This window comes from Nerophis lumbriciformis, linkage group LG14, assembly GCF_033978685.3.
Source record: "Nerophis lumbriciformis linkage group LG14, RoL_Nlum_v2.1, whole genome shotgun sequence".
NCBI classification, from domain to species: Eukaryota; Metazoa; Chordata; class Actinopteri; order Syngnathiformes; family Syngnathidae; genus Nerophis; species Nerophis lumbriciformis.
In genome coordinates, this window is record NC_084561.2 from 29,641,324 (window position 1) to 29,665,597 (window position 24,274).

Genomic DNA, 24,274 nt, shown 5'->3' on the forward strand with positions numbered 1-24,274 from the left:
CATACACAACAAACAACCAGTTCTTATTATACTGACTACACGTGTGCTTGTATAATCTCATAAGGCTCAACACAGGAGCTACAGTAAGTACACATTCAAAGTCTATATTTACAAAACCCACAACCAGTGAAGTTGGCACGTTGTGTAAATCATAAATAAAAACAGAATACAATCGTTGCAAATGTGCCTTGATTGGGTATAAAAGCAGCTTCCATGAAATGTTCAGTCATTCACAAACAAGGTTGGGGCAAGGGTCACTATTTTGTGAACAAATGCGTCAGCAAATTGTCGAACAGTTTAAGAACAACATTTCTCAACGAGCTATTGCAAGGAATTGAGGGATTTCACCATCTACGGTCTGTAATATGAAAAGGTTCAGAGAATCTGGAGAAATCACTGCACGCAAGCGATGATATTACAGACCTTCGATTCCTCAGGTGGTACTGCATCAAAAAACGACATCAGTGTGTAAAGGATATCACCCATGGGCTGAGGAACACTTCAGAAAACCACTGTCAGTAACTACAGTTCGTCGCTACATCTGTAAGTGCAAGTTAAACTCTAGTATTCAAAGCAAAAGCCATTTATCAACAACACCCAGAAACGCTGCTGGCTTCGCTGGGCCCGAGCTCATCTAAGATGGACTGATGCAAAGTGGAAAAGTGTTCTGTGGTCTGAAGAGTACACATTTCAAATTGTTTTTGGAAACTGTGGATGTCGTGTCCTCCGGACCAAAGAGGAAAAGAACCATCCGGTTTGTTATAGGCGCAAAGTTCAAAAGCCAGCATCTGTGATGGTATGGTGTAGGGCTGGGTGATATGGCCTTTTATTAATATCTCGATATTTTTAGGCCATGTCACGATACACGATATATATCTCGATATTTTGCCTTAGCCTTGAATTAACACTTGATGCATATAATCACAGCAGTATGATGATTCTATGTGTCTATATTAAAACATTCTTGTTTATACTGCATTAATATATGCTCATTTTAAACTTTCATGCAGAGAGGGAAATCACAACTAAGTAAATTTACCAAAACTGTATTTATTAAACAGTTATTAAGCAGTGGCACAAACATTCATGTCATTTCCAAAACAGAAAGTGCAAGATTGTTGGAGACATTTTAAAACAAGCTATAAGTGCACTTTTGTGCATGATGTCACCAAGATGACTTTTCAAAACAACACAAAATTAAAGCGTACTTTTTGTACAGAACGCCACTACAATAGTTAAAAACAAATAAATTGCACTTTTGTGCATGATGTCACACAAGATATTTCAATAACTGTCAAATAAAAATTAGCTGCATAATAGGAAATCAAATAGTGTATGTCCTTCGCTATGTGGTAGGTTCCTGCAGACGTTATCTCCTTCTGTTGTTGATTTTTTCTTTCATACGGTGTTGATCTGGAAATAGTTGCTTCGGCACTTTGTGGGTGTGGCACCGGCCGGAGATGTTGACATGCACAGTTTCAAGCACTCCTCATTCTCTAGCGGGTGACTTTTCAAATGATGCTACATTAGCAGTGGTGCTACTTTTTGTAGCAACGCTTTTGCCGCATAAATGTTTAACATATTCCTGCTTGAAGCCAAACCACCGCCAGACGATGCACCCCATGCTGTTTTTCTTGGGAATTAATTCTTCCTCCATTTGTTACCAGATTCGCACCTTCTCTCTCTCGTATTAGCACCCGCACCGTTAGCATCACAGCTAAAGTTACCATGTCGCTACCTCTCTGCTCCGCGGGAGCGTGTGACTTTGCACACGTGACGCACTGTACGTTAGAAGGTGCGCTTGTTTTACGTCTCTGTGAGAAGGAGAGACAAGAAAGAGTGGGAAACGCATGCAGTGTAATGCCCACAACTAAAAGCAACTGCGTGAGAACGTATACTCGAATATCACGATATAGTCATTTTCTATATCGCACAGAGACAAACCTGCGATATATCGAGTATATCGATATATCGCCCAGCCCTAGTATGAGGTGTATTAGTGCCCAAGGCATTGGTAACGTACACATATGTGAATGCACCATTAATGCTGAAAGGTACATACAGGTTTTGGAACAACATAGGTTGCCATCCAAGCAACGTTATCATGGACGCCCTGGCTTATTTCAGCAAGACAATGCCAGGCCACGTGTTACAACAGTGTGGCTTTGTAGTAAAAGAGTGCAGGTACTAGACTGGCCTGCCTGTAGTCCGGACCTGTCCCCCATTGAAAATGTGTGGCGCAATATGAAGCCTAGAATACCACAACGGAGACCCCAGACTGTTGAACAACTTAAGCTGTACATCAAGCAAGAATGGGAAATAATTCTACCTGAAAGCTTCAAAATTGGTCTCCTCAGTTCCCAAACGTTTAAAAAATGTTGTTAAAAGGAAAGGATTTGCAGATCATTGTATTCTGTTTTTATTTACGAATTACACAACGTTCCAACTTCATTGGTTTTGGGTTTTTAACAAAAGCAATATTGCTCAGACACTGTCAGAGAGGTAGTGATTCATCAATACACATGTTGGTTGTAATATTTAGCTTATTTAAGTTGAATATCTATTGGACAGCTTCAATTAAGACAAAGCATTATTGTTTTTGGAAAAACCGAATGATTGATACAGTGCTGCACGCCTGTCAATATATAATTAACATAGAAATAGATACTTTATTAATCTTCAAAAGAAATTCATAGCAACATCAACTTGATATAGATGTACAGTACAGGCCACAAGTTTGGACTCACCTTCTCATTCAATGTGTTTTCTTTATTTTCATGACTATTGATTGTCACTGAAGGCATCAAAACTATGAATGAACACATGTGGAGTTAGGTACTTAACAAAAAAAGGTGAAATAACTGAAAACATATCATATATTCTAGTTCCTTCAAAATATCCACCCTTTGCTCTGATTACTGTTTTGCATTCTCTCGATGAGCTTCAAGAGGTAGTCACCTGAAAACTATGGGGACGGCGTGGCGCAGTTGGGAGAGCAACCTGAGGGTTCCTGGTTCAATCCCCACCTTCGACCAACCTCGTCACGTCCGTTGTGTCCTTGAGCAAGACACTTTGCCCTTGCTCCTGATGGGTCGTGCCTTGCATGGCAGCTCCCGCCATCAGTGTGTGAATGGGTGAATGTGGAAATAGTGTTAAAATGCTTTGAGTACCTTGAAGGTAGAAACACGCTATACAAGTGCAACCCATTTACCATTTAGGTGTCATAGTTTTGATGCCTTCAGTGACAATCTACAATGTAAATAGTCATGAAAATAAAGAAAACACATTGAAATCAGAAGGTGTGTCCAAACTTTTGGCCTGTACTGTACATACATGATTATATATTTTTAAAAAAGGATAAAAACTAAAATGTGGGCAGTAACAGTAAAAAACAATAATTGTAATTTTTGATCTTAATTCTTCATTCGTTCATTTGCTTTTTCATTTGAAACCAACACAAAAAACGTTTTTTAATAATTCATTTTTTAAACTGAAACAAAACAATTAAGTGAAATTTGTATGTATATATAAATGTGTGTGTGTGTATATATGTGTGTGTGTGTGTGTATTGATGGGTAGGTGGGTTTTTATTGTTGTTGCACAAGTACAACAACATTGTGTTTTCAGCACACACCCATTCAAGATTAGACAAACAAACACTGTACAGGGTTACAGAACAGGAACGCTGATGAGTCGCCACAAAGCGCCCCATAAAAGATGGGAAAAAGGTAGACGCTATGGGAGGATGAGTAAAAAAAATCAATCTCAGACTGGGCTCCCAAGGGGGCCCTAGTCAAAATACAACTCAAAACTTACAACGAGGGGTGAGGGGGTGGGCATTCGGCCCAAAGCTGCCAGCCACTACGGGTGCTGCTTCGTCCATGTGTGTGTGTGTGTGGCGTGTATTTTTTGTAGATGCATAAGTGTGTGTAAGCCTGCAGCGTGTCTCTGTTCCGCGACCTTGGTGCTCTCTCAACCGCCAGTCAGTCCAAAGCCAACAACAGGTGTGTGTCCATGAGAGACAACAAAGGAGTTTGTTGTGTCTTCACCGCACTGTCCTTCCAGAGAGTCTCGACGCCAGGGAAACAATCCAAGTTAGAATGTTTTGTATTGGAGCAAAAATATAATTGGCTTTTCACTCTTAATTGTCTATTTTTGTTCCTCAAATTCATCCTGCAGTATATGGGTATATATGGGTATGTATATATGTATATGTATATATATATATGTGTGTGTGTATGTGTATATATGTGTATATGCATATATATATATATATATATATATATATATATATATATATATATATATATATATATATATATATATTAGGGGTGTAACGGTACACAAAAATTTTGGTTCGGTACGTCCCTCGGTTTAGAGGTCACAGTTCGGTTCATTTTCGGTACAGTAAGAAAACAACAAAATATAAATGTTTTGGTTATTTATTTACCAAATTTGCAAAATCTTCCACTAAAAATTTTTTTTTTTTAGTGGAATATTTGATGTGAAGTAATCGGAACCTTGGATAGGTCAATAATTCATAATAACATTGATTTTGATTCAATATTATGTTTTGAGCAATGACAGTTTGAAAGGAAAAAAAACAGCTTTGTTTTATTAGTCAACATTGCAACTTTTTCTAAATTACATTTAACCTTTAAACTTTTATTTCACTTTTGTTATGTTTTTGTTTATTTTAATAGTATAATAATAATGTGCCGTGGGCCTTTAAAACAATAGCTGTGGGCTGCAAATAGCCTCCGGGGCACACTTTTGACACCCCTGCTATAGATAATAAATAATTAAATCTGATGAATCTATGGATAAAAAGCATGCACAACTCTCTCGCTCGCGCTCTCTCTGTCTCTACACCTCCCTCACGAATGCTGCTGCGCACATTCACAATTTGTTTTGTTTTTAACTTTCTTAACTCTGAACGTACATTGTTAATACACGCAACCATAGCTCGGGGTACCGGCCATTTGGGGCATTTGGGGGGCACCGCTCGGGCGGCCCCGTGGGGGAGGGCATGTCCGGTGGGGGGAGGACGTGTGGTCAGGACCTAGCCCGGTTTCGCCGGACATGTCCTCTTTTGCTAGCATGCTGGCGGCTAACGGGCTGGGATAGACTGGCCGTGCGTCCTTTTTTCGCCGGGCGTGCCTGAAGCTCTTGACAAGAAACAGTGCTGTCTGTCCCTCTTTATTGACTTTTCAAAGGCATTTGATACTGTTGATCATGTAATTTTAATCAAACGTCTTTCAGCTATTGGTTTTTCTCAGCAAGCAGTTGGATGGTTTGCAAATTACCTCACAAGTAGAACTCAGGCTGTTCAGATAGAAGGTTCCTCCTCAGACGTACTGCAAGTGAAAAAGGGTGTCCCTCAAGGTTCTGTGTTGGGCCCTTTATTATTCACTATTTACATAAATAATCTTGGACAGAATATTCCGAACTCAACTTTCCATTTCTATGCTGATGATACTGTCATATACTGCACAGCACCCACTCCTGCTGAGGCCTTTAAATATCTACAACATGCATTTGACAGAGTACAAGAACAACTTTATCTTCAACTGGTTTTAAATGCAGAGAAAACAAAGTGTATGTTCTTTACCACATCAAAAACTGTAAGATCAGCACTGTGTGAGAACATTCTAACAAGAAATGGGCAACAAATTATGATCGTATCTGTTTTTAAATATTTAGGATTTGTAATTGATAACCACTTGAGTTTTAAGGAGCACATTCAGTATGTTGTAAAAAAACTGAAACTTTTACTGGGATTTTATTATAGAAACAAGTCTTGCTTTTCTTTTACTGTGAAACAGAAATTGGTGGAAACAACCTTTTTACCTGTTATTGACTATGGAGATGTGTTGTACATGAATGCTACTGCTGGTTGTCTGCACAAGCTGGATAGTGTGTAGCACGGGGCACTGAGATTCATCACCAACTGCGCTCCCCTTACTCCCCATTGCGTATTATACTCAATGGTTAACTGGACATCTTTATGTGCTCGACGCCTCAATCATTGGTATGTTTGCATCTACAAAACCATTCTGGGTATCACTCCATCTTATCTGTCTTGTCTTTTAACAAAGAAACAAGGAAGTCACAATCTTCGTTCAATGAATGTTCTGCAATTTGTCGTCCCCAAAGTAAGAACTGAACTGGGCAAGAAAGCATTTAGGTTTTCAGCACCGAAGGCTTTCAATAACCTACAATCGAATATTAAACTTCAAACCCTTGTTACGTTGAATGAGTTTAAAGCTTCTGTGAAAGGATTGCAGTCTACCTTGTCTGTATGCAGATCTGTCATGTGAGCAAGTTTTAATGTTGTAAATGTGATGTTTTATGTATTTGTTTACGGTTTTTAATGTAACCTTGCTGCTGCTCTCTTGGCCAGGTCTCCCTTGGAAAAGAGATCTTTGATCATAATGGGATTTTACCTGGTTAAATAAAGGCTAAATAAAATAAGTCCTCTTTTGCAGGGCTGTCGGGGCGGGGTTCTTGGATACCTCAGGTGTCCGGCATTTTGAGTATTGTTTACACAACGTGCAGTACGCTACTTAATATGTCCGTGTGGAAACTCGTTCGGTACACCTCCGCACCGAACCGGAACCCCCGTACCGAAACGGTTCGATAAAATACTCCTAATGAATATATATATATATATATATATATATATATATATATATATATATATATATATATATATTAGGGCTGCAACAACTAATTGATTAAATCGATTAAAATCGATTATAAAAATAGTTGGCGATTAATTTAGTCATCGATTCGTTGGATCTATGCTATGCGCATGCGCAGAGGCTTTTTATTTTTATTTTTTAACCTTTATTTATAAACTGCAACATTTACAAACAGCTGAGAAACAATAATCAAAATAATAAGGGTGTAACGGTACGTGTATTTGTATCGAACCGTTTCGGTACGGGGTTTTCGTTTCGGTGCGCAAGTGTACCGAACGAGTTTCCACACGGACATATTAAGTAGCGTACTGCACATTGTGTAAACAATACTCAAAATGCCGGACATTTGAGGCATTTATCAGAATCAGAATGAAACTCCGCCCTGACAGCTCCGCAAAAGAGGACATGTCCGGTGAAAAGAGGACGTATGGTCAGTCTATCCTAGCCCGTTAGCTGCTAGCATGCTAGCAAAACAGGACTAGCAGCGATCGGTTTCACGTCCGGTGAAACCGATCGCTGTTAGCATGCTAAAAGCGACCGGGCTAGGTCCTGACCATACGTCCTTTTTTCACCGGACATGTCCTCTTTTGCGGGGCTGTCGGGCGGAGTTTCTTAAATGCCTCAAATGTAAAATTTTGAGTTAGGGTTGCGTGTATTTTCAATGTACGTTCAGGGTTAAGAAGGTTAAAAACAAAACAAATTGTGAAGGTGCGCAGCAGCATTCGTGAGGGAGAGGCAGAGACAAAGAGAGCGAGAGAGTTGTGAAAAACGCGCATGCGTCGTCAGGCTCTGCTTTTTATCGATACATTTATCAGATTTCAAAAGTGTGCATTTTTGTAAAATTTTCCTTGTTTTATTTGGCAAGTTGAAAGAACATATGTGGCGCTAGTATGCTGTTTTTCCCCCAATAAAATACTGGAAAGGATAGAAATGTAGTTTGTCTCTTTTATCCGATTATTAATCGATTAATCGAAGTAATAATCGACAGATTAATCGATTATCAAATTAATCGTTAGTTGCAGCCCTAGTGTATATATGTATATATATATATATATATATATATATATATATGTGTGTGTGTATGTATATATGTATGTATATTAGGGGTGTAAAAAATAATCTGTACAAATCGATAACCGATTCTAACTTTAGAGATATGAATACTTCGCTTGGCGAGCCTCTGGGTTGATCTACATCTAGTAGGGATCGGTCGATGTCCGGTTGGTAAGTCATTAATTGGTTGACTGGAGATCTTGCGAGGGTTCTGTGATGACGTTTAACGAGAGTAATGTTTGCCACTGTCGACATCAACAGAGCAACCTGGCAGACAGCACCGAAAGATTTAACAAACATTGTCTTCCCGACTCGGGATGTATACCAAGTACATTTTAGGTACCTGTTTCTAATTGGGTCAGTCCAAGCAGGCCGTTAAAATTCTGGACTAATGATGCAGCTATCCGTACTTTTTTACCCATCTGACCATCCTAAATATCACGTTCATTCAGGTGCCGCTGCAAAGCTTAAAAAAGACAGTGGAACAGTCAACCGAAGTCTAACTTTTACCGCCCCTATTCTGGATACAGGGATTTCATGTGCGTTAAAACCAGTCTCTGAATACGGAAAGTCTCAGAAATTGGTGCAATGTGACTGAGACGCTGTCATTAAGAGGAAAAGGGGAAATTTTTACCGTGCACTTGACAAACACTCACCAACAAACTCCTTTCCTATCTCTCATATACACACACCTATTGTTGTTGACTTTGGACTGACTGGCGGTTGCAAGAGCACCAAGGTCGAGGAACAGAGACACGCTGCAGGCTTACACACACCTATGCATCCACAAAGAATACACGCCACACACACACATACATCGCCCCACATTCCACGGCTTTGACGCTACACCCCACGTGGTATGATGGACGAAGCAGCACCCGTAGTGAATGGCAGCTTCGGGCCGGATGACCACCCCCTCACCCCTCGTAAGCCTCAAGTTGTAAGTTGTAATATGTATTTCTTACCCCGGACTGGGCCCCCTTAGGAGCCCAGTCTGAGATAGATTTTTTTTACTTATCCTCACCCAGTGTCTACCTTTTTCCCACCTTTTACGGGGCGCCGTGTGGCGACCCATCAACTTTCCTGTTCTGTAACCCTGTACAGTGTTTGTTTGTCTTATTTTGACAAAATGTTGTTGTACTTGTGCAATGACAATAAAGATTCATGCATCCACCCTTCTGGGGCCATTTCTGTGCTTGCCTATGGGACACACGGTACTGTTACTTTTCAGAGGCGGTATAGTACCGAATATGATTCATTAGTATCGCGGTACTATACTAATACCGGTATACCGTATGTTACAGGCCTCGCACTGAGTAGCCTGGTCCCAGTGTTCGATGTGGTGTGTCCTGTTTTATAGGAATAAAAACGAGACACAAAGTGCTTGATTGCGTTGTCATCTCAGGGTGTGACCTGACTTTTTTTTTATTAAACATTCTGTTACAGGCCTCGCACTGAGTAGCCTGGTCCCAGTGTTCGATGTGGTGTGTCCTGTTTTATAGGAATAAAAACGAGACACAAAGTGCTTGATTGCGTTGTCATCTCAGGGTGTGACCTGACTTTTTTTTATTAAACATTTCTTGACTTCTTTACTCTCATTTGCATTTCTATTGTGCTTTTAATCACTTTCAAATAGTTTCGATAATGTTATTTCAATTCCCCATTTTTCATTCACATTGTTAAACAATGACATCCTTACTTTTGAAATTATAAAACAAATCCACAAAAACATGGAGGATTGATCGTTACATACCCCAACACTATATTTCTTGTGTAAAAACATCACGTAACGGTACTGTTACTTTAATGAACATCTTCCTTTAATGAACATCTTCATTTTACATCTTTGTACTGTATCCTGACATTGCTTCTTATTAATATTGCTGCTTTCTTGAACGCTTTTTTTTGTCATTATAAATCAATTACAATTACACACATTGTTACCTGACTATACCTATAATACTTCTTAACAATCACAGTTTATCTTTAACAAGTCTCCACTGCCGCCGACATTCCCGCCCAACCACGCGCTCGCACACAAAGGGAGACATCGCTTATTGAACATAACAAATTTCATCACAAATACACACTTTTAACAACATACTTCGATATTTCTATTTTCAGAAACGCTTATAATTGCTTGGAGACAAATGTGTTAATATTATCACACTTTACCGACCTGTTTTATAGGAATAAAAACGAGACACAAAGTGCTTGATTGCGTTGTCATCTCAGGGTGTGACCTGACTGAGACACGGAAGTACTAACAAGCACCTCCCATTTCCTCCTTTCCTATAGGAGTGCTCCCTCTGCTGGCGTGGCGGAATAACATGTCTTGTGGCATTCAGCTTGGAAACATACACTTAAACTGTGACTTTAGATATGAAAATACCTCGAACTAAATTAGGATACTCTATTTACACATTCATTTTACAAAACAATTGTGACTACTAATTGTAAGTGTCACAACACACCCCAACAAAAAAAGGAATGACTCCCGACATTTCACAACTTCAAAATACAACTATCACAAACTCTGTACATCTATGTAGGTGCCTTATGAGACGTACATTGGCATGTGCGGAGATGTTGGTATGGTGTACACGTGTGGTGAACAGAATGACGGGTTGAAAAATTGGGATGGCACGGGATAGGGAAGCAACGGGTGTCCTAGAATACTCCAGGCAACCATTGAGGGGCCTGCATACACCTCTGCACTGTTAACTACTGAGGGCACATGAAAAGAAGGCTGACCAAGGGTATCATAAGTAAATCGAGATGCCGGTTGCCTATTTCTAGTGGACCTTCTTGGGGGTTGTACCTCAGCATCAGGGGTGGGGCTCAGTTGCGCTTGTTCGTCTTGCAAAAAAGACTGCTCTCGTTCACATCCCTCTTCCATGACAGGTAGATTTCTGGGTTCATATCCTTTAGTTCCCTCATATCCCTCTATATCCCCATCACTGATGTCCTCCAAAATATGTTCATCATTGTCCCGTAAATGATCCCTCTTTCCTGGTCCTTCTGTCCCATTCATGGGTGCATGTCTCCTATTTCCTGAGTCCCTTTTCCTCAAAGTTGGTCCTTGGTTGGCGATTTGGCTGAGCTCCAGCGGGCCTGATTGAATTTTGGGGACTAAGGAGGGTTCCACCTCTGGTCTGTCTTTTGTACAAAAGTTATATCTTAGCTCATAATAGCTAGAACTGCCATCATCATCAGAGCCTGTGTCACTGTTTGAATCAGGTGGAATATTTATGTGAGTTGTTCTTGGTCTCCTTTCTGGTACCTTCTTTCCTCTCTCTTCCTCTACTGGTAGGTTGACAGGTAGGTCATTAATAAGATGCAATAAATTACGATGCAAAACGCGTGACTTGCTGCCATCTTTTTCCGAAACTACCCTGTACACGGGATTGTCACCAACCTGGTCTTTCACAACATAAGTGCTGTTTTCCCAATAGGACCTTAACTTTCCAGGGCCACCTCTTTCACTTAGGTTGCGCACCAGCACTCGATCTCCCGGTTGCAACACTACTCCTTTCGCATGCTTGTCGTAGTACTTCTTACCGCGGGCACTTGACTTTTTGCTGTTTTCTGAAGCTATCCTGTAAGCTTCGGTCATGCGTTCTGCCCATTTCTCGGCATACCTTTTGGTTGTCTGCGGTTCCTCTTGGTGAGTCATCCTGAGGAGCAGGTCTATCGGCAATCGTGGATGACGCCCGAAAAGCAAGAAGAAAGGTGAGTAACCAGTTGCTTCATGACGTGTGCTGTTGTATGCACTGACAATCTGGGGTATGTAATCTTTCCACTTTTCCTTCTTCTCCTCACTCAGGGTTCGCAACATTTGCAGCACTGTGCGGTTAAAGCGCTCGGCCGGATTACCCTGAGGATGGTATGGGGTCGTCCGGGAATGTCCCACTCCGCTCAGTTGCTGTAGTGTTCGGAATAAATTATTTTCAAATTCGCGCCCTTGGTCATGATGCAGTTTCAAGGGATAGCCAAATCTGGGGATATAATCATTAAAGATTTTCTCCGCCGCAGTTTTCCCTGACTTATTACGGGTCGCATAACATTGTGCAAATCTGGTAAAGTGATCAACTACCACTAGGATATATTGGTAGCCTCCTCTACTCTGTTCTAAATGCAAATAGTCAATTGAGACAAGCTCCAGTGGAGAGTTGGTTGTTATGCTACTCATTGGGGCTCGTACGTGTGTCACAGGTTTTTTTTGTTTTATGCACTGGCATTGTCTGGTAACATATGTCTCAATCTCTCGCCTCATGTAAGGCCAATAGAACCTCTGTCTTGCTAAACTTAGGACTCTTTCAGTTCCTACGTGACCCATGTCGTCATGTAAGTGCTTGAGAACCAATGCTTTGAGACTAGCAGGTAAAACTAGTTGACGTCGCTCTGCGACTCTACGATAGAGGATTCCATCTTCGATTTGCAGCCTTGTCCACTCATGCATTACTTTTCTGCCTAACCCTTGCTGACTTTGCTTCATGCTGTCAGTTAGTGTTGTGTTTGACTCTTTCAATCGTAGAATATTTCCAATCACTGGGTCCCTTTGCTGGGCCTGTTGGAGTTCAGTGAGACTAAATGGTGTCAATGTTTCTTTGGTCTTGGGTTCAAGCTGGTCACCCTGGGCCAGAGCCAAAGCAGCTATCCAGGCTACATCTCCCCTTTCGCCTGCTCTGCACCCTCCCCATGTCGTGGTAACAACTTCCCTGGTCAATTCCTGTGTACACTCACTGACATATTTGTTGATATCTAGGGGGCAACGTGAGAGTGTATCAGCGTCAACATTTATTTTGCCTGGTCTGTACCGTATATCAAATCTAAAATCTGACAGTTCACCCACCCACCTGTGGCCAACTGCATTTAATTTAGCAGTGCTCATGACATAAGTTAAAGGGTTATTGTCAGTGTAGATAGTAAAGTGTGGGGCATAATACAAATAATCCCTAAACTTTTCACAGACTGACCATTTGAGGGCGAGGAATTCTAACTTGCCTGAGTGTAGTCTGTAGTTTTTCTCAGCTGGTGTGAGAGTCCTTGATCCATATGCAACCACTCTGAGCATTCCATTCTGTCTCTGATAAAGAACCGCTCCAAGTCCCTTGTCAGAAGCGTCTGTGTGGACTATGTAAGGCAGTTCAAAATCAGGATATGCCAGTACAGGTGGCTCTACCAACTGGTCAATCAGCTTGCATAAGGCTTCTTGATGCGTCCTGGTCCATTCAATTGGGGTTTTGGATGGCAATTGAGCACCTTTTCCTTTTTGAGCCCCTGATCTATTCAGCAATGGTTGTCTCAAACTTCTCCCTGGTTGGAGGAGTTCATAAATAGGGCTTGCCATTCTGGAGAAATCCTGTATATAGGACCTGTAGTAGCTCAAAAAGCCTACAATCCTTCTTACATCTCCGATTGTAGTCGGAGGGTCATTCTTCAAGGCATACACAGCTTCCAAGTCTTTGGGGTCAATGCGCACGCCTTCGGCTGACACCAAGCGGCCGACGTACCGCACTTCATTTTTAAAAAGGTCACATTTTGTGGGCCTGAGTTTCACTCCATGCGTCTGCAGGGCTCTCAAAACTTTCCTGAGCACTTCAATGTGATCTTCAAAGGTCTTTGCAAAACACAATATGTCATCCAGGTACGGGATGCAACACTCATCCCTCAGGGGTGCAAGCATTTCCTCCATACTGCGCTGAAATGCGGCTGGCGCATTTGTCAGGCCGAATGGTATGCGTACCCACTCAAATAGACCCCATGGGGTGATAAAGGCGGTCAGATGACGTGAACCTTCTGCAATAAACCCTTGATGGTATGCCTTTCCCTGATCTAAGATGGAGAACCAAGTATACCCCCCCAGGGTGTCTGTGAGATCTTGGATCCTGGGAAGGGGATGGCGGTCAGGGACTGTGCGATGGTTCAGAAGGCGATAGTCAATACATAGTCTAAGTGTCCCATCCTTTTTACGCACGCAAATGACTGGTGCGGAGTAGGGGGATTTAGACTTAACAATCCATCCTTTAGCAAGGAGATCCTCAATATACTCCTTGACCTCCTTGTACAAGGGTTTCGGAATGGATGCATAAGATTTTTGAATAGGGGTATTGTCTTTAAGTGCAATCGACATTTCTAAACTTTTGATACACCCCATGTCATTGTCATCTCGAGCAAATGCTCCTGCCTCCTCTTGCAAGAGTTGTTTGGCTATTTCCTGTTGTTCCTCTGTCAGGTGGTCAATGTTTACAGGTGGGTCCCATGGCTCCACCACACAAGATCTTGTATCCTGTTTGGTGTTTTGAGACACAGCATTTGGGGACTCAAAAGGAACTTTTGTTTCAGTCAGCTGTGGTTCGTCAGTTGATACTATCTTGACAACAGGCTCAATGCTGCCTAATATTGTTTTACAGGATAATGTGACCTCATGCTTGTTGTGGTTGCCTATGGGGATTCTCAAGCAGGGTACTTTTGCTTGGTTGATCTCCAAGAGACTGTCACCGACATCAAGCTGCTGTAACTGTGGGTTATTTTCATTGGGTTCAAAGAGCACCAGGGGGTTTGATGTGTCAAACATAGGTGGAATCCTGCACTTTACTTGTCTGACCGCACCGGCTGGAATAACAACATCATGAAATCCCACTTTAAGCCTACCATGTCTGACATCACTATCATGAGAGGCATGTGTCTGAATCAGACTGACAAGTGCTATTGCTTTGTCATTCTCAATGCTTAAGGCTCCACGTAGGAGGGTCACAAGGGCTGATATGAAGTCAGACTCACCCTTCGGTCCCATTATCAAGCATTCAATTACGTTAAAACCAATAAGGGGGCGGTCCATGGGCACACTACTTACTAAGAAGGGTACCTGTATTGATAGGTTTGGGTCGCTATTATCAGGGAGACTCACATTCACTCCCACCCAACCGTCATACGGCAAGGGCTCACCATTCACTGCGAGCACACTTAGAGGTTTACGCCCTATGAGATCTGCTAATGGGCGTGGCTTATGGTCGGGAAGGTAAGTTTTTACCCACTTACGATCAAGAAGACTCACTTGAGCACCTGTGTCAAGCAAACATTCAATAGTAAAATTGTTAATGTTGCACTTGACTCTGCATTTCTTTCCTACTAACTGGGCTACTTGTTCACGCACCTCAGTATCTTTGGACTGAAGAGAGGACATTCCAATGTTTCTTACATGTGCCGGTCTCTCCCCTGGTGGCTTCACCTCTGTAGGGCTCCAGGGGCTGCTGTTCATTATGGTGTGGACATCAGCAGGGGGTTGGTTAGCACTCTGGACACGAGGCCTCTTGAGACAGCCAACAGCTCTGTGCCCGACCTCCCCACATAGAAAACAATGGTGACATGGGCTTGTGCCTTCTTCAGCACACTTGGGGCAGCTATATTGTCTTGCTGTTTGCCTTGGCCTTGGTCTGGCATTTGTGCATCTACAGGGTTGTTCTAACGTTTGGTTAGCTGTGAGAGACTCAACCAGTTTTGTCAGGGCATCAACTTTGGAACTAAGTTCCTCTATCACATTGCTTTTATTCTTTGTCTTATGCTGTAATGTTTTTTCCATGTCCTTATCAGTCTCAAGTTGGGCACTGTGAGCATGTGTTACCTTTTGACGAGATCCGTGAGCAAGTCTTCGCTGCCTCTCACTCTCTTCACTGCACACCTGGCTCACATGCCGAATTAGTGCTTCATCTGACACAGCATAGTCGGACAACATTGGTTTAAGTTCGGTGCGAATGTCACTAAATTTGGGTAGGAGACCCTGGAGAATAGTGCGCAAAAACACATTCTGCACTGTACGAGGTTCATACTCAATGTCCATATTACCTTGTCTAGATGCAAACAGCACTTTTTGTTTTAGTCCAATCATCCTGTACAGGAACTGTTGGGGACTTTCACTCTCAAGCTGCCGGGTGCTCATTAACTCCTGGAACAACTCACTTCCACTTTTTCCACTTAAGTGGGAGCGCAAAAAGCTTCTGAGTTCACAGAATGTTAAATCATCCTTGTTAACTAGCATATCTTTGAACTGTCCGGGTCTGACAATACGGAGGATGCCCTGGATGATTTCACCTTCAGAGTAACTTGCTTTGAGCCCCTCATCTATCTGTTTACAAAGTCCATGGTAGCTAATATCTGACACACTGTCCCCCACCTGACCCCCGTGAATTTTAAATTCTCTACGCTGAAGTAGGGGTATATCTCGTAAAGGAACCATACTACTAGGGCGAGCGTGAGAAGCGGCTTGATGTAGTGTTTGGGTACCAGCTGAGGTGGGTGTGTGCATGGCGGTATGAGCTTGCCGTGTATCAGTCAAAGTAGGCATGTTTGTGGAGTCGTACATATGTGTTGCGTTATACGTGCGTGTCTTCTGTGTTTCATATTCAGATATCTTTCTCCCCAAAGACTCATAATTGGCCATTAATATTTGGTACTCGAGTGCTTGTGGATCAGCGGAAACATGTGGCAATGTGTCATCACTGTTGTCCCTCTGTCCCTGTTGCATAGTTGTCAGTTGTAAGGGTGGTGGGTTAATGATAACACTTTCTGTTTGCTTAGCGTGACGGACTTCGGCGAAACGACTGGCTCTGATGTCATTAATCGTATCTCTTAGAGATAGTAAGCATGAAATACCTTGGTCTTCTGACTCTAGTAGTGTCCTACAATTTAAGTAAGTACATATATAGTCAAAACAACTCTCTTCATCACCCTTAATTACCCCAGAAGAATCAACATCTGATACCGGTGTGATGTCCTCAATAATTTCAAAAAGTTCTTGTGCTGTCAACTCGTGGAGTATTTTCTTTACCTCCCACGTCAGCTCTTTACGTACACGTTCTCCCATGTTGATTGTGTTACTCAACGACAGACTGTAGCTTTGTTGTCTCGGGCAAGCGGTGCTGCACTCCTCCAGCGAAGGTCCCTCTCACACGAGTTGGTCCTGTTGCTGCCTCAGTCGCACACTGCTTCAACTTGCTTCTGCCGTCACGTCTGCCTTGGATTCGTAGATTAGGAGATCAGCATCTTCTTTTGTCGGATGCCGATCCCAGCGGTGCCTCCAGAATTCTGTTACAGGCCTCGCACTGAGTAGCCTGGTCCCAGTGTTCGATGTGGTGTGTCCTGTTTTATAGGAATAAAAACGAGACACAAAGTGCTTGATTGCGTTGTCATCTCAGGGTGTGACCTGACTTTTTTTTATTAAACATTTCTTGACTTCTTTACTCTCATTTGCATTTCTATTGTGCTTTTAATCACTTTCAAATAGTTTCGATAATGTTATTTCAATTCCCCATTTTTCATTCACATTGTTAAACAATGACATCCTTACTTTTGAAATTATAAAACAAATCCACAAAAACATGGAGGATTGATCGTTACATACCCCAACACTATATTTCTTGTGTAAAAACATCACGTAACGGTACTGTTACTTTAATGAACATCTTCCTTTAATGAACATCTTCATTTTACATCTTTGTACTGTATCCTGACATTGCTTCTTATTAATATTGCTGCTTTCTTGAACGCTTTTTTTGTCATTATAAATCAATTACAATTACACACATTGTTACCTGACTATACCTATAATACTTCTTAACAATCACAGTTTATCTTTAACAAGTCTCCACTGCCGCCGACATTCCCGCCCAACCACGCGCTCGCACACAAAGGGAGACATCGCTTATTGAACATAACAAATTTCATCACAAATACACACTTTTAACAACATACTTCGATATTTCTATTTTCAGAAACGCTTATAATTGCTTGGAGACAAATGTGTTAATATTATCACACTTTACCGACCTGTTTTATAGGAATAAAAACGAGACACAAAGTGCTTGATTGCGTTGTCATCTCAGGGTGTGACCTGACTGAGACACGGAAGTACTAACAAGCACCTCCCATTTCCTCCTTTCCTATAGGAGTGCTCCCTCTGCTGGCGTGGCGGAATAACATGTCTTGTGGCATTCAGCTTGGAAACATACACTTAAACTGTGACTTTAGATATGAAAATACCTCGAACTAAATTAGGATACTCTATTTACACATTCATTTTACAAAACAATTGTGACTACTAATTGTAAGTGTCACACGTACAACCCTAATCAGGTGATATGTTTCTCTGGTAAATATGATGACTACTTGTCACCATAAAACTGTGTGAAAACCACCTGCTGCTACTGCAGTCAGTTATGGACGCGTCCACCAATTAAACATCTTTATTGGTAAGTTCATGATATTTGACAGATTCTAATACTATAGTTGAAGCACTGTGGTTTTATAACAACTCTCCACTTGATGCACAGCTTGCTTTTTTCTGTATTTAATTGTTGTTGCTTGAGCAAACAACAGTAATTACCTGGTAGATTTTCCAAAAGTGTTTTGTTTACATCTTCTTTTCCTAAAGTTTATGGATTGCAATGCACTGAATTAATTAGTTCTATTATTTGTTTATAATTAATGCAGGAACTGTCTGTTTTGTGTGTGTCTATTAAAAAAATAAACACATGACTTTGTTCTGACCTGATACATCGATAGATAGATTAGAAGGATAGATTCCTTTTGCATTGAATAGTATCGCATCGAATTGTAATGTTTTAAAATGTATTGTTAGTGAATTGTATCGTAACCCATGTATCTAGATTCATATCGGATCGCCATTTGCGATAGAAATGCACACGCCTAATGTGTATATATTAGGGCTGTCAAAGTTAACGCTATAACACGTTAACTATAAATTTCTATAATGGCACATATTTTTTTAACGGGCGATTAAGGCAAGCACTTATTTTTTGACACTTCTGCGGTGCCGTAGCGGGGGAACTTGGCTGCAGTTCACTTTATACTGATGAGCCACAAGCAAGCAGAAATGGATAAAGAAAAGGGTACATTATGGAAATATCAGCTTCAAGGCAAATTGTTCTCCCAAAAAGAAAGGACTCTTTTCCGCCGTAATCGACATTGATAACATAACATATAGATTGTTACTGTGACTGATTCAGTAAGTAAAATGACATAAACGCTCAACAGAAATGAAAGGAAACAGGACGTCGAAAGGAAACTTTTTATTGCAAACATCAAAACATGTCAAGATACTTTCTCAAACCAATCACACACTTTTTCGGCTTCAAAATAAAAGCCCTTCACTATACATTCGGTTTAACTACGTTTAGGGTTTCACCTTAATGTACGGGCTTCATATTAGCCGCCACACCTAACAAAATAAAGTAATGTAATGTATTGTAGCGTCCAGAAGAAAACAAAAAGTCTGATGCTCTTTTTAGCTTTTATGGCTAATTCCAGCAAGTATTTCCTCCGTGCTCACACGTCTGTCTCCGTGTTTCACTCCGAGACACACAACACTTGTTCATTCTCCGCCGACATGGTGTGTTCAAAGACCATGGGAATAATGACAACCATAACACACTAACATACACAGACACCAACCATACGCACAGGGTTGTCTGGAGCGGAGGCAGCGCGTCCGTGCTGTGGACGTACTTTAATATATACCCACTAACAGTGATCTTCACAATTTAAGATAACACTGGCGGCTTTTAATGAGAAAAATGCTCCCAGCAACGTGAAGCAAGTGTGCTTTTTGTCAAGGACGTGGCGCGACAGAATCTAAACAGAGTCTCTAAACACGGGTACAGTCGCCAATAAAACTAAAAATAGATGCTAGATTTATTGCCAGACGTTTTTATTATAGAAAAAGTGACTACAAGTATTGGAGAAATCTAAAAAAAAAATACCAATAAAAAATTCTCTAAAAAGTACATTGTACAATGAGAAGCAACAATTTAAAAATAGAACAAAACAATATTATGGAAGAGAAAAAATGTTAATACTATACTTAATAACAGATTTGTTTTAAATGTATATTCACATCCATTTTTAAAGAATATATGCATCATGTCAAATCATGCAATGACATCATATCGACCACCTCCCTAACCACGCCCCCACCGCCACAGGTATTTTGGCAATTTAGGGGAAACCCTGACATTAAAAAAATGAGAATGTCTTACATTACTATCATGCTTTGTCAGAGATGTTTTGTAATGTTATTCTGTGATATTTGCACCTAAAGAAATGCTAGTACATCAGTTTAGGAATATGGGGTTTAGTGGGGGGTATTTTTCTGGCTGGCTGAAATATTGTCTAATTTCCTTTATAACATGTTCTGGTCGAGTCCTCAATTCCAGAATTATTAGCAGGCTGAATATTACATTTTATTATTTAATAGAGAAGATGAAACCATTGTCATGCAGCAATATGAAGCCCCCAACCCCTGAGAATGATCTGTCTAGGGTACACTTATTAATGATGAAAATGTATATCTGCGATTATTGCGATTAATTTTGAGTTAACTACGAACAAAATGTGATTAATTGTGATTAAATATTTTAATCGTTTGACAGCCATTATAAAAATACGTTATGTGTATATACCCTTCTACCTTGGGAAATGTGTACTGCATTCGTAAGTGTATCTGTGAGTAATATGCAACTTTAAGTATTTGATAAGTATTTAATACTGCAATATTGTTTAATTAAGGACACTTATGTCTCGCTTGTGTGCTATTTTGTGCTTAGCTGTCGTGTAGCTGCTACTTCCAAGTAGTTTATAGCCTACCATGTTTACCTTTTGTAAATGACTAAAATACAAGAAAGGACCAACCTTGTGAGCTTATTGGAGGTCTTTTAGATGTTAGCTGGCTGTTTAGCATTGTACATGTAAATGTGCTGCAGGACTGCTTGTATCAGAAGTTTTAGTGCAAGCCGATCTAATCTGATACTTTTTGCATTATTAAGCAAAAGAGAAACAAAGGTTTTAATATGATAATCTAAGAATTTCAGACATCTGACTCCTCTGGCCTCTTGTTCATTAAATCTATGATGGATGATTATACTTATTTTTTTGTGGATTTTGGATCGATATCGCATATTAACATCGGTTTAGGACAAGGGTGTTAAACTCATTTTAGCTCAGGGGCCGCATGGAGGAAAATCTGTGCACACGTGGGCCTGACTATTAAAATCATGGCATTAAAACTAAAAAATAAAGACAACTTTAGATTTTAATTAAATTAAATTTTAGTTTTCTTTGTCTTACATTGGCCAAAAATAGAACAAACAAATTCTGAAAATATTACAATAATATATATATATAAAAAAATACTGCCAGCGGTAAAGTTTAGATTCGTGAAGGAAAGAAGAAAGTGAATAAATGTTTATAACTGAATAAATATTATGCATAATTTTTTTTTTTTTTTGTATTATTTTTTTTTAATGAATTAAGTAACGTTTATGACAACTTTTCTCCTAAACACAATATAAACGTGAGATATAACAGAATAATGCTTTCATTTAGCCTTGCGATGAGGTGGCGACTTGTCCAGGGTGTACCCTGCCTTCCGCACGAATGCAACTGAGATAGGCTCCAGCACCCCCCGCGACCCCGAAAGGGACAAGTGGTAGAAAATGGATGGATGGAGGGATGCTTTCATTTATCATTTGTTTTCAAAAGGATTACAAAAAAAGTTGGACCCCAAAAATGTTTCTGTGGGACCCCATTTTTATGACTTGATGGGGTCAATGGGACCCCATTTTGAAAATTGCTAGCGCCAACACTGATCGAGTATTGGAGGGTGCAAAACAGCAGCAGGTGGCTGAGGCCGGCGGGCCGGTTCTAATACTAATCAAATATCATCCCGTGGGCCACAGATAATTCATCCGGCTATAGATAATTCATCCGGCCCGCGGGCCTTGACTTTGACACCCCTATTTGTAATAATTGGATGATTTATTTAAACCAGCCAAAATGCAAGTTACAGCCAGCATTTATGTTTTAATGAAATGAAGAAAATCTATTTAAATTAGGCCTGTCAAAACTAATGTGTTGAGGCATGTTATTAAATCACAAAAAATATTCCATAAATAATTTATCTACGCAGATGTATTTCTAATGCACATGCTCCTTTCTTTACCTGGTTACATGAAATGCCGCACAGGTTGTTATGCAGTCAGTGATCAGGTCAGATACGTCAGTGCAAAGATGAGCGAGGAGACTCTGACTCCTGTGCTCACTGAAAAATGTTGTCTCAAAATACTTCCCAGATGCAAAGCAAAGCAAAACCAAAGCATTTTGCATATGTTGCAGTAATGCATTCTCTCATCAACAAAGCTCAAGAAGTAAAAAATATAATCAAAAACAACGTAAGCGGATTAAACCTGCAGCAATGTTGTCGACCAAAGTACCACACATTAGCTAAGCGACGCTTTTGTAGCAATTAATCGAAATTGTGATAAAGCTTTGACAACAATCACTGAAATACACTCAAAAAGTTTGATATAAGGCGGTCCAATATAAAGCAACATTCCATATAACGAGATCGTGACATGGACCCCGAATTTTGGCCCAATTTTTTCCCACAAGGGTCCATTGCAATGTTTTGTTTTTTTTTTACCAAATTATTGCGTATATATAAAATTACACAGTAAATCTTTAGGAAATTCTCCAAACAAGAAAGAATTAAAAACAAAATACCTAAACCAAAATAACAAAATCTCGACCCAAACCTATTGGGGGATAGTGCTCGCTAGGGATGTCCCGATCCGATATTTGGATCGGATCGGCCGCCGATATTTGCAAAAAAATGTGTATCGGCAAGGCATGGGAAAATGCCGATCCAGATCCAGTTTTAAAAAAAACTCAGGTCCGTGTTTTCCAACGCACTGATTTAAATAATACATTCCACTTTTCTGCTGCTCCCTAATTTGCGTTCCGCATTTTCCAGCACACCTTTAACACATCCACAGGTCTGTGGATTCTCACGCAGTTTCTTTTCGCTGCTGGCATTACACGACAGGCTCTTCTCACTCTTTCTTGTGTCTCCCTCTCACAGACAGCAAGCGCACCTTCTTACACACGTCACATACGGTCACGTCATACGTCACATACGTATACGTCCTCTCCCAGCAGAGAGGTATCAGCATGGCTAACGTTAGCTGTGATGCTAGCGCATCCGTGCGAGTAACGTTCCCTCTAAGGTGCGCGCCTGTGCAATTGCGCACTGCTCAAGCGTCCTCTGCGCACGGCAAATCTATGCCACGCACAAAATCAAATAAAAAAATAAGCGCATAACAATTTTCGACACACAGACACGACAGAGAAAACAGTTTTCGTCATCATTGTTCAAATATTGTAACGTCTGTCCAGACGCTTATCTCCATTCGGTGCCACACGTCCACACCATCAAAATGCCGAGGCAAACATTTCCACATCAACACCGTATGAAAAAAATTGTGATTTTTTTTAGTTGTGATTTCCTTCTCTGCATGAAAGTTTAAAACTAGCATATATTAATGCAGTATGAAGAGGAATGTTTTAATGTAGACACATAGAATCATCATACTGCTGTGATTATATGCATCAAGTGTTCATTCAAGGCTAAGGCAAAATATCCACATATAAATCGTGAATCACAATATGGCCTTAAAATATTGCAATATTAAAAAAAGGCCATATCGCCCAGCCCTAGTTCAATGATGCCATTTCTGTTTGTCATGTATAATTTTGTCTATTTTGTGTTTATCCTTGAATAAACAGGTCAGTTTCTTGTTACCAACCATTGTGTATTATTCAAACTCCCCTAATTCAGCTGGCTAGTTGTTATCAAGAGTACTAAAACCCTTTTCAACATAATTCTAACAACTAAGTAGGCTAAATAACTTTAAACTTTAATACATGCTCAGATAGGCCAGTATCGGTCAGTATCGGTATCAGATCGGAAGTGCAAAAACAATATCGGTATCGGATCGGAAGTGCAAAAACCTGAATCGGGACATCCCTAGTGCTCGCCCCATTTCATGACGTGAGAGCACAATCCACCATTCACGTCACGTCATGTGGGGGGCACTATCCCCCAAGCTGGTTTAAGCAGTTGAGCTACAGCGCATACCTTTTTTTTTTTTTTAAATGAAAATGGTAAAAGAAAAATCAGGATTTCCATATAACGCAGGGGTGTCAAACGTACGGCCCGCGGGCCGGATCAGGCCCGCAAACAGGTTTTATCCGGCCCGCAGGATGAGTTGCTAAGTATAAAAATGAGTCAACATTTTTGACTGAAAGAAATTGCTGTTCTAAATGTGTCCACTAGATGTCGCAATAGTAATTATTTTTTATCTTTTTAGATTATGCTACATATGTAAACCACATGATGTTAGTCACCAGTAGAGGGAAATGAGCAAACTAATAAATAACATCCTGTAATTTGGTTTTGATATTATTTTTTTATCTTGATAAATTGAAAATTAACAGCAATCAGTTGACTGATGAACATTATCACATAACTTATTCAGAAAGTGTAAATAACGACAAAGATATAATACTATTAACCGCAGCATGTAAGTGCAAAAAAAAAACCCAACAACATTATGATTTGTACATTTTCAGAATGTGCTTATTCCATTTGTAAACAAAGAAAA

At 40.5% G+C, this 24,274-nt stretch overlaps 1 protein-coding gene across 1 annotated transcript in view; it reads left to right on the forward strand.

The window, feature by feature from the left end:
* lrrc7 (leucine rich repeat containing 7) overlaps positions 1–24,274 on the forward strand; it is a 355,766-nt gene that overhangs the window by 28,160 nt on the left and 303,332 nt on the right. The window lies entirely within an intron of this gene.